Source organism: Bufo bufo, chromosome 5, assembly GCF_905171765.1.
Source record: "Bufo bufo chromosome 5, aBufBuf1.1, whole genome shotgun sequence".
NCBI classification, from domain to species: Eukaryota; Metazoa; Chordata; class Amphibia; order Anura; family Bufonidae; genus Bufo; species Bufo bufo.
In genome coordinates this window covers 409118270-409133686 of record NC_053393.1, presented here as the reverse complement: position 1 = coordinate 409133686, position 15417 = coordinate 409118270, and positions in this window count along the sequence as shown.

Genomic DNA, 15417 nt, shown 5'->3' with positions numbered 1-15417 from the left:
TTGTGTTGGTACCGAAACCCAACGGCACACTGCGATTCTTCAATGACTTCAGAAAACAGAATGAGGTTTCAAAGTTTGATGTCTACCCGATGCCCCTAATAGACAAATTAATCAAGAGATTAGGACCTGCCTGATATATCACTATGCTGGATCTCACGAAAAGGTACTGGCAAATTCCTCTCACCCAGGAAGACAGAGAAAAGACTGCATGGCAATACAAAAGGATGCCCTTCGGCTTACACTCTGCCCCTGCCACGTTTCAAACAGCTATGGAAAAGATATTGCGGCTCTATGGACGGTATGCATCAGTATACCTGGATGACATTGTCATTTTCAGTACCGATTGGGAATCCCATCTCCCTCGGGTCCAGACGGACGCTTCAAGTGCAGGTCTGGGTGCTGTCCTGTCTTAGGTGGTCTATGGGGAGGAACACCCCGTGGTCTTTCTCAGCAGGAAGCTGACAGCGGCAGAGAGGAACTACGCTGTGGTAGAGAGAGAGTGTCTGGCCATCAAGTGAGCTCTGGACTCTCTGCGATATTTCCTTCTGGGTTGGAAATTCCGCCTGGTGTCCGACCATGCCCTAATGACCTGGATGAGATAGCACAAACAGACCAATGCCAGGGTTACAAGATGGTTCATCTCTCTCCAGGATTTTAACTTTGTGGTCGAACATAGGTCGGGGAGTCAACATCAGAATGCTGATGCTTTCTCCCGGGTGCATTGCATGTTATCCACAAGTGCCTCCGCCGCCCCTGCTTCGGGGTAGAGGGGGGGATATGTAGAGGATGCCAAGGTTGGGTCCTCAGTGACAGAAATATATCGCCACTATTTGGGTTGTGGTGCCTTTAAGAAAGCACTACCTGGGATCCGGTACCCACAGAGTTAACTCACTCTTCTGATAAGAGGAAAAGGAAGGGAGTGAGGGTGTAGTGTGGTGTGGTGGACACACTGCTATGGGTGGCTTTGAGCAGAGCTGGAATCTGAGGACCCGTGGAAAGTTTTGCAGGAAAGCTGACTGAAACCTACCACAGACAAAAATAAAAAACCAGGGTAAAAATACCTTTATTTTGAACGGACTGTTCTGTTTATGTTATGCTGAACTAAGCAGACTTTAAGTTGTGTTTTGACCTTGGCTGCTGGAAGCTGTACCTATTTTAGTTTTTTTGGAAAAAACTCTGGGCTGGTTCATGCACCCGGTTTATTGGAGCGATCTTCCCCCATATTACAATATATACATACAAACATCGCGTCAACATGGGTGAATAATCTTTTTTCTAATTTCATCTAATGAGAGTGCTGTTGTTTTGCTTTATATATATATACACTCACCTAAAGAATTATTAGGAACACCATACTAATACGATGTTGGACCCCCTGTTCTGCCTTCAGTCCAGGGTGACTATGCCATCTCTTACAGTTATACCCAAGGTGGCTTGGGGTCACTATCTCTGATGTCGCTTTGTGAGTATCTTCATAATTCATCAGGCTGTGCTTTCGGCGCTCTCTGCGACTCCAGGTATTTGATCATCCATTTATGTATTTATTTGTCAAACTCAGAACTGGACTTGTATTTCTATGACTCATTTCTTTGACGTATGTATCGTTTCATCTATGTCCTATTCTTTGTAGAGACGAGTATCTTGCACCTACTGAACTTACCTGATCGCCTACCTCACCACCAGTGACTGTATGTATTCAGTCTTTTAGTTCCATTTTTTCGATGTTTTTCTTTATTATTCCTGGGTCTGGTGTCTTTATGGAATCTTCCTAACGCAATTACTAATTACGCATCTCTACGGGGCCTACTATATATTCATTGGGCTTCCTATATGCAGTACGGGGCCCAACGTATCTAATTGTTGGGCTCCTTATATCTACTTTGCTTATATCTATCTTGCTATATCTCCGTATATCTACCTTGTATTACCCCCTGATGAGCCCACTTCGTGGGTGAAACGCGTCGGGGTCGTTTCTGTATCTTTTGCATATCATATTAGCATCTTATTAGTGTTTTCTGTGCGTATGTTCCGTCTGCGTATTTTTAATTTCTAGGTGGACCCTGTACCTCCTGGCAATCGGTCACGAGGGATGTATACAGTGGACACCTCCGTGTCTCTATTTTTGTTTTTGTGCTAGTCACCTATCGGGGGGCCATTTTTGGTACCAGTATCACTCTACCTGTCACCTTAATAGGGTCAGACAGGAGATTGAGGCTAGGTACGAGGACAGGGAGTCCCCACCACTAGGAGACGTCCCTGGGCATAGGACTAGTTTAGGGCAGTAGTGGCAGGGACACCTTCCCTACCATTCACCCAGTATGCCATATCTGGCTGTGGCCCACCCCATTTTGACTATATAGGTTTAGTTTTCTCATTAAATTTAGTCATTGTATCATGTACTAGGGTACTGCTGCTGGACTGTTTTTTTCTATTTTTACCCGTATTCTATTTAATATCGATATCGTTTCTTGCTGGACTTTTCTGCCTTCAGAACTGCCTTAATTCTACGTGGCATTTATTCAACAAGGTGCTGATAGCATTCTTTAGAAATGTTGGCCCATATTGATAGGATAGCATCTTGCAGTTGATGGAGATTTGAGGGATGCACCTTCCAGGGCACAAAGCTCCCATTCCACCACATCCCAAAGATGCTCTATTGGGTTGAGATCTGGTGACTGTGGGGGCCATTTTAGTACAGTGAACTCATTGTCATGTTCAAGAAACCAATTTGAAATGATTCGAGCTTTGTGACATGGTGCATTATCCTGCTGGAAGTAGCCATCATTCTGTTTACGCCAAAATCGGACTCTACCATTTGAATGTCTCAACAGAAATCGAGACTCATCAGACCAGGCAACATTTTTCAAGTCTTCAACAGTCCAATTTTGGTGAGCTTGTGCAAATTGTAGCCTCTTGGTTATGTGGTTATTTCAGTCAACGTTGCTCTTCTATCAGCTTGAATCAGTCGGCCCATTCTCCTCTGACCTCTAGCATCCACAAGGCATTTTTGCCCACAGGACTGCCGCATACTGGATGTTTTTCCCTTTTCACACCATTCTTTGTAAACCCTAGAAATGGTTGTGCGTGAAAATCCCAGTAACTAAGCAGATTGTGAAATACTCAGACCGGCCCGTCTGGCACCAACAACCATGCCACACTCAAAATTGCTTAAATCACCTTTCTTTCCCATTCTGACATTCAGTTTGGAGTTCAGGAGATTGTCTTGACCAGGATCACACCCCTAAATGCATTGAAGCAACTGCCATGTTATTGGTTGACTAGATCATTGCATTAATGAGAAATAGAACAGGTGTTCCTAATAATTCTTTAGGTGAGTGTATATATACAGGGTGGGCCATTTATATGGATACACCTTAATAAAATGGGAATGGTTGGTGATATTAACTTCCACATTAGTATATGTGAGGGGGGAAACTTTTCAAGATGTGTGGTGACCATGGTGGCCATTTTGAAGTCGGCCATTTTGAATCCAACTTTTGTTTTTTCAATAGGAAGAGGGTCATGTGACACATCAAACTTATTGGGAATTTCACAAGAAAAACAATGGTGTGCCTGGTTTTAACTTAACTTTATTCTTTCATGAGTTATTTACAAGTTTCTGACCACTTTTAAAATGTGTTCAATGTGCTGCCCATTGTGTTGGATTGTCAATGCAACCCTCTTCTCCCACTCTTCACACACTGAAGATGGAAAATCACATTAAATAAAGCATGTGTAGGAAATTTGGTCATTGAGTCCCTGGGGGTAGACTGTTTTCAGTCTATGGATCCACTGGGCTTCTTTTCTCAGAATTTTGTTTGCTCCTCCTTGCCCTTACCAACATCTTCTGGCTCCCAAATCCCACAGTCCATGCAGAATACCACTGCTTTTTTAGACATGGCAAGCGGGGGGAACCAGTTTCCATACCAACTAAGAGACAGGGAACAGGCATCCTCACAACGAACAAACAGAACCAAGTAACGCCTTCTCAGAATCAAATTATTAATCTCACGGATAGACCTTTAACGGAACAGGAGATTGATCTCCTGGGTAGGGGCCTCTCATTTGTTCCAGCAACTAACTTTAATTCATTTGAATGGATTAAAGACATTAATCTGTTCATCGTAAGATTAAATGGCGTAAGTTCTTTAAAAATCATGATGAGGATGAATGCAATAAACTTGGTATCTCCAGATCCGATTTAGAAGGGGTACGAGTTCTAAGTTCCCTATTAGAGGAGGATGGATTAACATGTGGTCAAGGTCCTTTTACTGACCTGAAAATTAAAAGTAGAAGGACCCCACCCCCTCAGGATACGCTAGTCATAGATCTATTTGTCAAATTGGTAACAGACCAATTGAATAAATTAGAGAGGTCACATAAGATCCAGGACAGCAACCTGAGTAAAGATGAAATGCAGGCTCTAATTAAATTTGAAAAAGACCCGACAATTATATTGAAACCATCTGACAAAGGCGGCAACGTCGTCATTATGAATCACAATATGTATAGGGATATGTGCCTAAGCCTACTTAATGAGACCACATGTTATGCCATCTTACCCTCAAACCCTACGGTCAGGTTTAATGATGAACTTGAGACCATATTGGTCCAAGCACTAGACGAGAGACTAATATCCAAGGAAGAAATGGGCTTTATGTTATCCTGTCACCCACAAATCCCAACCTTCTATGCGCTCCCCAAAATCCACAAGGGATACCCACCATTGAAGGGACGTCCAATAGTCTCTGGTGTGGATTCCCTGACACATGGCGTCAGCACATATATTGACAAAGTGTTGAGACCCTTTGTTCTCTCTCTGCCATCCCACATTAGAGATACCACAGACTTATTGCTCAAAATTGAGAATATTGAAGTTGCAGATACCGTCCACCTGGCCTCCATAGATGTTGAGGCATTATATACCAGCATACCCCACTCCTGTGGAATCTCTGCAATTAAATACTATCTAAGTACTCGTGGCACTCAATACCAACGTCATTCAGAGTTTATCATCAAAATCCTGGAATTTATATTGTCGCACAATTATTTCTTATTTGAAACGCGCTTCTACCACCAGCTCAGGGGCACAGCGATGGGTAGCCCATGTGCGCCCAGTTACGCTAACTTGTTCCTGGGCTGGTGGGAAGATACGTTGGTATTCAATGAATCATGTCATCGATGGGCCCCCAATATTATTTATTGGGGTCGATACATCGATGACGTGTTCATTTTATGGGATGGTAATGAAAAAGAATTCTCTCACTTCGTGGAACATCTCAACATCAATGAGATTGGCCTGAAATTCACATCTGAAATTAATGAGAAAACCCTGGCATTCCTTGATGTTCGCATATCGAAACATCTGGGTCAACTATATACTGAAACCTATAGGAAGCCCACCTCCACCAATAGTTTACTTCAATGGGATAGCCACCATCCAGTAAGCCTCAAGCGAGGTATCCCTAGGGGGCAGTATTTACGCATGAAGAGGAACTGCTCATCCCACTCCGCATTTCACATACAATCTGCTGATTTACGACATAGGTTTCTACAGCGTGGGTATCCGGATCAGGTACTAAGGGAGGCATTTCAACATGCTAACCAGAGAGACCGTCATTCTCTTCTCGTTACGAATGCCCCCTCTAATCAAACTGAAACGGTTACAAGAATTATCGGTACATTTGACAAACAAAGTCAAAAAGTGAGAGATATCCTGAATAACAACTGGGGTATCTTACTCTCCGACCCTGATATAGCAGAATTTCTACCAATCACACCCGCCATCACGTACAGACGTGGCAGATCATTACGGGATAGACTAATACACAGCCATTATCAAAGACCACGAAGTGATCCCACCTGGCTTGGGAATAAACCTCCAGGCACATACAAATGTGGCAATGACTGTGTCTGTTGTCCACATATATTAAAATCTAGCTCCTTTAGTAGCAGCAGTACAGGTATCACATAACGAAATTATGATTTTGCCAACTGTCGCACTCAGGGAGTTATTTATATGTGTTCATGTGACTGCCCATTAAACTATATTGGTAAAACCAAACGTGAATTTAGGCGTAGAGTAGGCGAACACCTAGGTGACATAAGGAACTAAAGGGACAAACCGATAGCACGCCATATCAATGAATATCACGATGGGGATGCAAAAATACTCAAGTTTCAGGTGGGTGAGGTAGTGAGACAGTCACCCAGGGGTGGTGACTGGGATAACAAAATTCTGAGAAAAGAAGCCCAGTGGATCCATAGACTGAAAACAGTCTATCCCCAGGGACTCAATGACCAAATTTCCTACACATGCTTTATTTAATGTGATTTTCCATGAAAATTAACTTAATCCCCAAAAAAGCTTTCCACTGCATTTCATTGCTGTCATTAATGGACCTGCTGAGATCATTGGAGTTATCATCTTGTTAACTCAGGTGAGAATGTTGATGAGCACAAGGCTGGAGATCATTATGTCAGGCTGATTGGGTTAAAATGGCAGACTTGACATGTTAAAAGGAGGGTGATGCTTGAAATCATTGTTCTTTCATTGTTAACCATGGTGACCTGCAAAGAAATGCGTGCAGCCATCATTGCGTTGCATAAAAATGGCTTCACAGGCAAGGATATTGTGGCTACTAAGATTGCACCTCAATCAACAATTTATAGGATCATCAAGAACTTCAAGGAAAGAGGTTCAATTCTTGTTAAGAAGGCTTCAGGGCGTCCAAGAAAGTCCAGCAAGAGCCAGGATCGTCTCCTAAAGAGGATTCAGCTGCGGGATTGGAGTGCCACCAGTGCAGAGCTTGCTCAGGAATGGCAGCAGGCAGGTGTGATCGCATCTGCACGCACAGTGAGGCGAAGACTTTTGGAAGATGGCCTGGTGTCAAGAAGGGCAGCAAAGAAGCCACTTCTCTCCAAAAAAAACATCAGGGACCGATTGATCTTCTGCAGAAAGTATGGTGAATGGACTGCTGAGGACTGGGGCAAAGTCATATTCTCCGATAAAGCCTCTTTCCGATTGTTTGGGGCATCTGGAAAAAGGCTTGTCCGGAGAAGAAAAGGTGAGCGCTACCATCAATCCTGTGTCATGCCAACAGTAAAGCATCCTGAGACCATTCATGTGTGGGGTTGCTTCTCATCCAAGGGAGTGGGCTCACTCACAATTTTGCCCAAAAACATAATGGTACCAAAACACCCTCCAACAGCAGTTTCTTCCAACAATCCAACAACAGTTTGTGAAGAACAATGCATTTTCCAGCACGATGGAGCACCGTGCCATAAGGCAAAAATAATAACTAAGTGGCTCGGGGACCAAAACATTGACATTGTATGAAGTGTGTGTAGATATATTTCACTACATCACAGAAACAACTGAAACAAAGATCTAAAAGCTGTTTAGCAGCAAACTTTGTGAAAATTAATATTTGTGTCATTCTCAAAACTTTTGGCCACGACTGTATATGTATGTGGATATGTATATACACTGCTCAAAAAAATAAAGGGAACACAAAAATAACACATCCTAGATCTGAGTTAATTAAATATTCTTCTGAAATACTTTGTTCTTTACATAGTTGAATGTGCTGACAACAAAATCACACAAAAATAAAAAAATGGAAATCAAAGTTTTTAGCCCATGGAGGTCTGGATTTGGAGTCACACTCAAAATTAAAGTGGAAAAACACACTACAGGCTGATCCAACTTTGATGTAATGTCCTTAAAACAAGTCAAAATGAGGCTCAGTAGTGTGTGTGGCCTCCACGTGCCTGTATGACCTCCCTACAACGCCTGTGCATGGTCCTGATGAGGTGGCGGACAGTCTCCTGAGGGATCTCCTCCCAGACCTGGACTAAAGCATCTGCCAACTCCTGGACAGTCTGTGGTGCAACGTGACGTTGGTGGATAGAGCGAGACATGATGTCCCAGATGTGCTCAATTGGATTCAGGCCTGGGGAACGGGCGGGCCAGTCCATAGCATCAATGCCTTCGTCTTGCAGGAACTGCTGACACACTCCAGCCACATGAGGTCTAGCATTGTCTTGCATTAGGAGGAACCCAGGGCCAACTGCACCAGCATATGGTCTCACAAGGGGTCTGAGGATCTCATCTCGGTACCTAATGGCAGTCAGGCTACCTCTGGAGAGCACATGGAGGGCTGTGCGGCCCTCCAAAGAAATGCCACCCCACACTATTACTGACCCAATGCCAAACCGGTCATGCTGGAGAATGTTGCAGGCAGCAGAACGTTCTCTACGGCGTCTCCAGACTCTGTCACGTCTGTCACATGTGCTCAGTGTGAACCTGCTTTCATCTGTGAAGAGCACAGGGCATCAGTGGCGAATTTGCCAATCTTGGTGTTCTCTGGTAAATGGCAAACGTCCTGCACGGTGTTGGGCTGTAAGCACAACCCCCACCTGTGGACGTCTGGCCCTGATATCACCCTCATGGAGTCTGTTTCTGATTGTTTGAGCAGACACATGCACATTTGTGGCCTGCTGGAGGTCATTTTACAGGGCTCTGGCAGTGCTCCTCCTGTTCCTCCTTGCACAAAGGCAGAGGTAGCGGTCCTGCTGCTGGGTTGTTGCCCTCCTACGGCCTCCTCCACGTCTCCTGATGTACTGGCCTGTCTCCTGGTAGCGCCTCCATGCTCTGGACACTACGCTGACAGACACAGCAAACCTTCTTGCCACAGCTCGCATTGATGTGCCATCCTGGATAAGCTGCACTACCTGAGCCACTTGTGTGGGTTGTAGACTCCGTCTCATGCTACCACTAGAGTGAAAGCACCGCCAGCATTCAAAAGTGACCAAAACATCAGCCAGGAAGCATAGGAACTGAGAAGTGGTCTGTGGTCACCACCTGCAGAACCACTCCTTTATTGGGGGTGTCTTGCTAATTGCCTATAATTTTCACCTGTTGTCTATCCCATTTGCACAACAGCATGTGAAATTGATTGTCACTCAGTGTTGCTTCCTATGTGGAAAGTTTGATTTCACAGAAGTGTGATTGACTTGGAGTTACATTGTGTTGTTTAAGTGTTCCCTTTATTTTTTTAAGCAGTGTATATGTGTGTGTATGTATTTATGTCTAAGTATGTGTACATATTATATATACAGTATATATATATATATATATATATATACAGTACAGACCAAAAGTTTGGACACACCTTCTCATTCAAAGAGTTTTCTTTATTTTCATGACTATGAAAGCATCAAAACTATGAATTAACACATGTGGAATTATATACATAACAAACAAGTGTGAAACAACTGAAAATATGTCATATTCTAGGTTCTTCAAAGTAGCCACCTTTTGCTTTGATTACTGCTTTGCATTCTCTTGATGAGCTTCAAGAGGTAGTCCCCTGAAATGGTTTTCACTTCACAGGTGTGCCCTGTCAGGTTTAATAAGTGGGATTTCTTGCCTTATAAATGGGGTTGGGACCTTCAGTTGCGTTGAGGAGGTCAGGTGGATACACAGCTGATAGTCCTACTGAATAGACTGTTAGAATTTGTATTATGGCAAGAAAAAAGCAGCTAAGTAAAGAAAAACGAGTGGCCATCATTACTTTAAGAAATGAAGGTCAGTCAGTCAGCCGAAAAATTGGGAAAACTTTGAAAGTAAGGGCTATTTAACCATGAAGGAGAGTGATAGGATGCTGCGCCAGATGACCTGGCCTCCACAGTCACCGGACCTGAACCCAATCGCAGAGTGAAGGCAAAAGGGCCAACAAGTGCTAAGCATCTCTGGGAACTCCTTCAAGACTGTTGGAAGACCATTTCAGGGGACTACCTCTTGAATCTCATCAAGAGAATGCCAAGAGTGTGCAAAGCAGTAATCAAAGCAAAAGGTGGCTACGTTGAAGAACCTAGAATATGACATATTTTCAGTTGTTTCACACTTGTTTGTTATGTATATAATTCCACATGTGTTAATTCAAAGTTTTGATGCCTTCATAGTCATGAAAATAAAGAAAACTCTTTGAATGAGAAAGTGTGTTTAAACTTCTGGTCTGTACTGTGTATATATATATATATATATATATATATATGTGTGTGTGTATACACTACAATGCACAATACATGGGCACCGACAGTGTGCCCACTGTCTGCAGACGTGAACCCATTCACTTAAATGGGGTCTGCAATCTGCATCCAACAGTACTTTTTTGCGGTGCGGAGGCATGGACAGAAAACCCATGGATGCACTCCATAGGTTTCCGATCTGTGCTTCTATTCCGCACCACACCGTATCTTTCGGATTTCAGACCTATTCACTTTATACAGTGCGTACACGGCTGGTGCCTGTATATTGCGGACCCCCTGTTCGTTGACCACAATACAGGCACAGGCTGTCTATGGTCATGTGCATGAGGCCTAAAGCCATACCTCCTTCCAATATCCGGCAAGACAGTCCTGGATTTCAGTGGCGGTCCTGGTACGCGGGAGGTATGTTCAAAATGGATCAGTTTTGCTCTAATGCATTCTGAATGGAAAAGGATCCCCTCAGAATGCATCAGTTTGCCTCCGATCAGTCACCATTCCTCTTTGAAGGTGGACACCAAAACGCTGCCTGCCGCCTGATGAAACTGAGCCAAACGGATCCGTCCTGACACACACACAATGTAATTCAATGGGGATGGATCCGTTTTCTCTGGCACAATAGAAAACAGATCTGTCCCCCATTGACTTTCAATGGTGTTCAAGACGGATCCGTCATGGTTATAATAGACATAATACAAACGCATCCGTTTATGATGGATGCATGCGGTTATATTATGGTAACAGAACCGTTTTTGCAGATCCATGACGGATCCGCAAAAAATTCCTCTTGGCTTTAGTTATTGTCTGGGGCACTCTATTTGTTTTAATACTTATGGTGGCCAACCCCTTTAAGTAATTAAAATAATTATGAATTATGTATCTTAGGAAACAATTAAACAAAGCTTTTTACCTATATTAAAGTTATTTCCTCTTGTTACTAATGGTTTCTTATGTTATACATACCATCTTTACTTAAGAGCTCAATGCCTTATATTGGGATGACATAATACTCTACTCAAATATCTTTATGTGTAAAGTAGTTCCACATAAAACAATCTCACCATAAATATTTATTTAAAATTGATTCAGAATCATTCCTTATAGATTTACTCCAATAACTATTCAGTGATTCCTGATGAATATGCAAACATTTAATTAATGATAAACAGCAAGGCCGTATCATCAAGGGATGGTCCAGCTATTTGAATAAAAGAGAATTTGGCTTACAAATCATTATATGCAAGAGCACAATATTAACACTGAATTTCATATTAAAAACGAGCTCAAGGGAAATAAATTATTCCAATGGTTTGCTTTGCTAGATATAATATTTATGTATTTGAAGTTCCCGTTTGGTCTGTGTGTAAAGAAAAAAATTAAAAGTATCCATTTGCGGTTGATTAGTTGTATATGCAAATATATTCATGACAGTATTTCATATCACCATATATTAGTTACTAATATGTTTTAAGGGTGTGTTAAAGAGGACCTTTCACCGATTATTACACTATGAACTAAGTATACAGACATGTAGAGCAGCGCCCGGGGATCTCACTGCACTTACTATTATCCCCGGGCGCCGCTCCGTTCTCCTGCTATGTCCTCCGGTATCTCCGGTCACTAAGTTATAGTAGGCGGAGATTTCAGTCACTAAGTTATGGTAGGCGGAGTCAGCCCTTGTTATTTTCTCCCAGGCTGTGAGCTCTGCAATGCGATTGGCCAGCACTACAGAAGAACAAGGGCAGACTCCGCCTACTATAACTTAGTGAGCGGAGATACCGAAGGGCATAGCAGGAGAACGGAGCGGCGCCCGAGGATAATAGTAAGTGCAGGGAGATCCCCGGGCACCGCTCTACATGTCTGTATACTTAGTTCATAGTGTAATAATCGGTTAAAGGTCCTCTAAGTCTTATTTAACCCCTTAAAGACCTTGACATTTTTCACCTTAGGGACCAGGCCGCTTTCTGCAAATCTGACATGTGTCACTTTATGTGGAAATGATTTTGGAGCACTTTTACTTAACAAGCCATTCTGAGATTGTTTTCTCATGATATATTGTATTTCATGATAGTGGTAAATTTAAAGTGATATGTTTCATCTTTATTTATTTTAAAAAAATCCAAAATTTACAGAAAATGTTGAAAAACGAGTAATTTTCTAAATTTGAATTTCTCTGATTTTAAGATGGATAGTAATACCTTGTCAAATAGTTATTACTTATCATTTCCCAAATGTCTACTTTATGTTGGCATCATTTTGTAAATGTCATTTTATTTTTTTAGAACATTAGAAGGCTTTCAATTTTGAAAACAATTTTTAACATTTTTAAATATTTTACAAAACCCACTTTTTTAAGGATTTTTTTAAGGATGTAGTTTTGTAGTCACTTTGTGGGGCTTATTTGGTAAAATCCACCCATAAATGACCCCCATTTTAGAAACTCAAGTTATTCAAAACTGATTTTAAAAACTTTGTTAGCATGTTTCACAAGAATGACAGGAAAATGGAGGAAATTCTTTTTTTGCTGATTTCACATTTTAATCCGCTTTTCACAGTAAAGCAGCAAGGGTTAACAGCAAAAAGGAACTCAATATTTATTAGCCTGATTCTACAGTTAACAAAAACACCCCATATATGGTCATAAACTGCTCTATGTGCACACGGCAGGGCTCAGAAGGTAAAGAGCACCATATGGTTTTTCGAGGGCAAATTTTGCTGTATGGTTTTTGGGTGCCTAAACCTAAAGTACCCATACAGTTGAAACCCCAAAAGAGCAACCCCATTTTGGAAACTACACCCCTCAAGGAATTCATTGAGGGGTGTACTGATCACTTTAAACCCACAGCTTTTTTGGAAGCAGGATAAAGAAAATGCGGCAACTCTGCAATTGCTTTTTAGGTTTTGTTATTGCAGTGAACACCGTGGGGGGAAAATTAAATGTTATCTTTTATTCTGCTAGTCTATATGATTACAGAGATACCAATTTTATATAGTTTTTTTATGTTTTGCCACTTTTACACAAAGTATTATTATTTTTTTTTCTGCCAATCATCTTTGTGGGATGGGTTGAGGTTTTCATTGGTAACATTTTGGTGTACATAGTACATTTTGATTGCTCACTATTACACTTTTTGTGAGGCAATGTGACCAAAAAATTGCTATTTTTTTGGGCATAGTTTTATTTATTTTATTTTACGGCATTCGCCTGACAGGGTAGAACATGATATATTTTTATAAAGCTGATCGTTACAGACATAGCCATACCTAATATATCTATTTTCCTTTTCTTTCTTTTTTTATTGTACATAGCATGATTAATGAAAGGATGCATTTTTTACTTGAAACTTTTTTTATTGTTTAAAAACACTTTTATCACTTTTTTTTATTTTTGTCTCACAATGGAGCTTCAACTTTTAAGGGTTTGATCCTTGTTTCAATGCAGTACAATACATGCTATATTGTACTGCATTGACTGTCAGTATATTACACTGAAAGTTTGCTTATGAAACCCAGCCTGGGCACTGGAATTATAGGCCTCCATAGCTGCCAGGCCACAAGGTATTTGCAAGGCTGGGGGCTGCTATGGCAACCATCAGGTCCCTGTGCTGCGATGGGGTGAGAGAGGGAGCCCTCTCCCTCTGTGAACCTCCTATATGCCATGGTCAGCATTGAGCATTGGTGCGCGTTGAAACTGTGCCTGCTGCCACAGCACAAGAAAAACAATCATCCAAGATACCTAGCTTCATGTCCTACTTTGCAGGGCGACGCAGGACACCACTCTTGAATTCAGCCCAGTGGTGCGAGTAGGTGGTCAGTTGGATTGCTGCAGATAGTGCTTCCAGTCGGTTAAGCACCACCCTGTCTTCCACCAAGTCCAGTCTCAGTAGCCAGGAGTCTGGTCCACACAATCCTCACCCTGATCCTCCTTCCTCCCACCATTTACAGTCTGGCCAAACAAGTGATCCCACACTCGGATATTCCGAGTACCTCTTTTCATCACCATTAATTGATTTGGCCCTCTCGCCAAGCACGCTTGTAGAGGGACCTGAGATCTTGTGCCCCGATTCCCAACCTCTTGAGCATCCAGAGTCACAAGAACATGACGCTGGGGAATGGCAATTAGTGTTTAATGAGGTGGATGATGATGAGACACAATTGCCAATGACTCAACCGCAATTACTGTCTCAAGAGGTTGAGGAAGAGGATGACACACAGTTATCAATCACTGAGGTTGCGGTTAGGTCAACAAATCAGGAGGATGATCAGAGTGAGTAAGTGGAAGAGGAGGTGCTGGACGACGAGGTCACTGACTCAACCTGGGAAGGTGGCAACAAGCCGAGCGAGGAGAGCTGTACAGAGGGGAGGGATCTGCAGCACTGCAATAGGCTGGAAGAGGCAGTGGGGTGGCAAAAGGTAGAAGGCGGGCACCACTAACAGGCCCGCAACTGTTCCACAGAGCACCCCCTTGCATAAATCTCCTTTGCCAAGGGGTAGGTGTTTGGCAGTATGGCGCTTTTTTGAGGAAAGTGCGGACGACAAAAGAATAGTAGTTTGCAACCTGTGCCGCACCAAAATGAGCCGGGCGTCAACACTAGCAACCTCGCCACCACCAGCATAATCCGCCACATGTCATCAAAGCACCCAAATAGGTGGGTCGAATGCCTGGGTCCACAATCTGTGTCTGCGGGTCACACCACTGCCTCCTCTTCCCCGTGTTACGTGCTGGCCAATCCCCTGTCAAAGGCGCAGGCCCGGATGCCTCCCACCCTGCACCTGGACCTTCGCAAGCACCATCAGCTACCACATCCACTTCCCTGTCCCAGCGTAGCGTCTAAATGTCATTACCCCAGGCATTTGAACCCAAGCGCAAATACCCAGCCACCCACCCACAGGCCATAGCACTAAATGCGAAGCTTTCCAAATTACTGGCCTTGAAAATGTTGCCATTTAGGCTTGTGGACACTGAGGCCTTCTGCAGCCTGATGTCGTCGGCAGTCCCTCGTTACGCAGTCCCCAGCCGCCACTATTTTTCAAGGTGTGCCGTGCCAGCCTTACACCAACATGTGTCCCTTAACATCACACATGCCCTGACCAACGCAGTTACTGGGAAGGTCCACTTAACCACGGACACATGGATAAGTGCTTATGGCCAGGGATGCTACATTTCCCTGACGGCACACTGGGTGAATGTTGTGGAGGCCAGAAGCGACTCGTACCCTGGGATGGCACAGGTGCTACTGACGCCAAGGATTGCGGGCCCCAATTCCTTCAGGGTTTCCGCCACCACATACGTTAGTGGCTCCAACCCCCACTTCTCCTCTTCCGCCTCCTCCTCCACTTCCAGCTCAGAATTATCCTCTTACA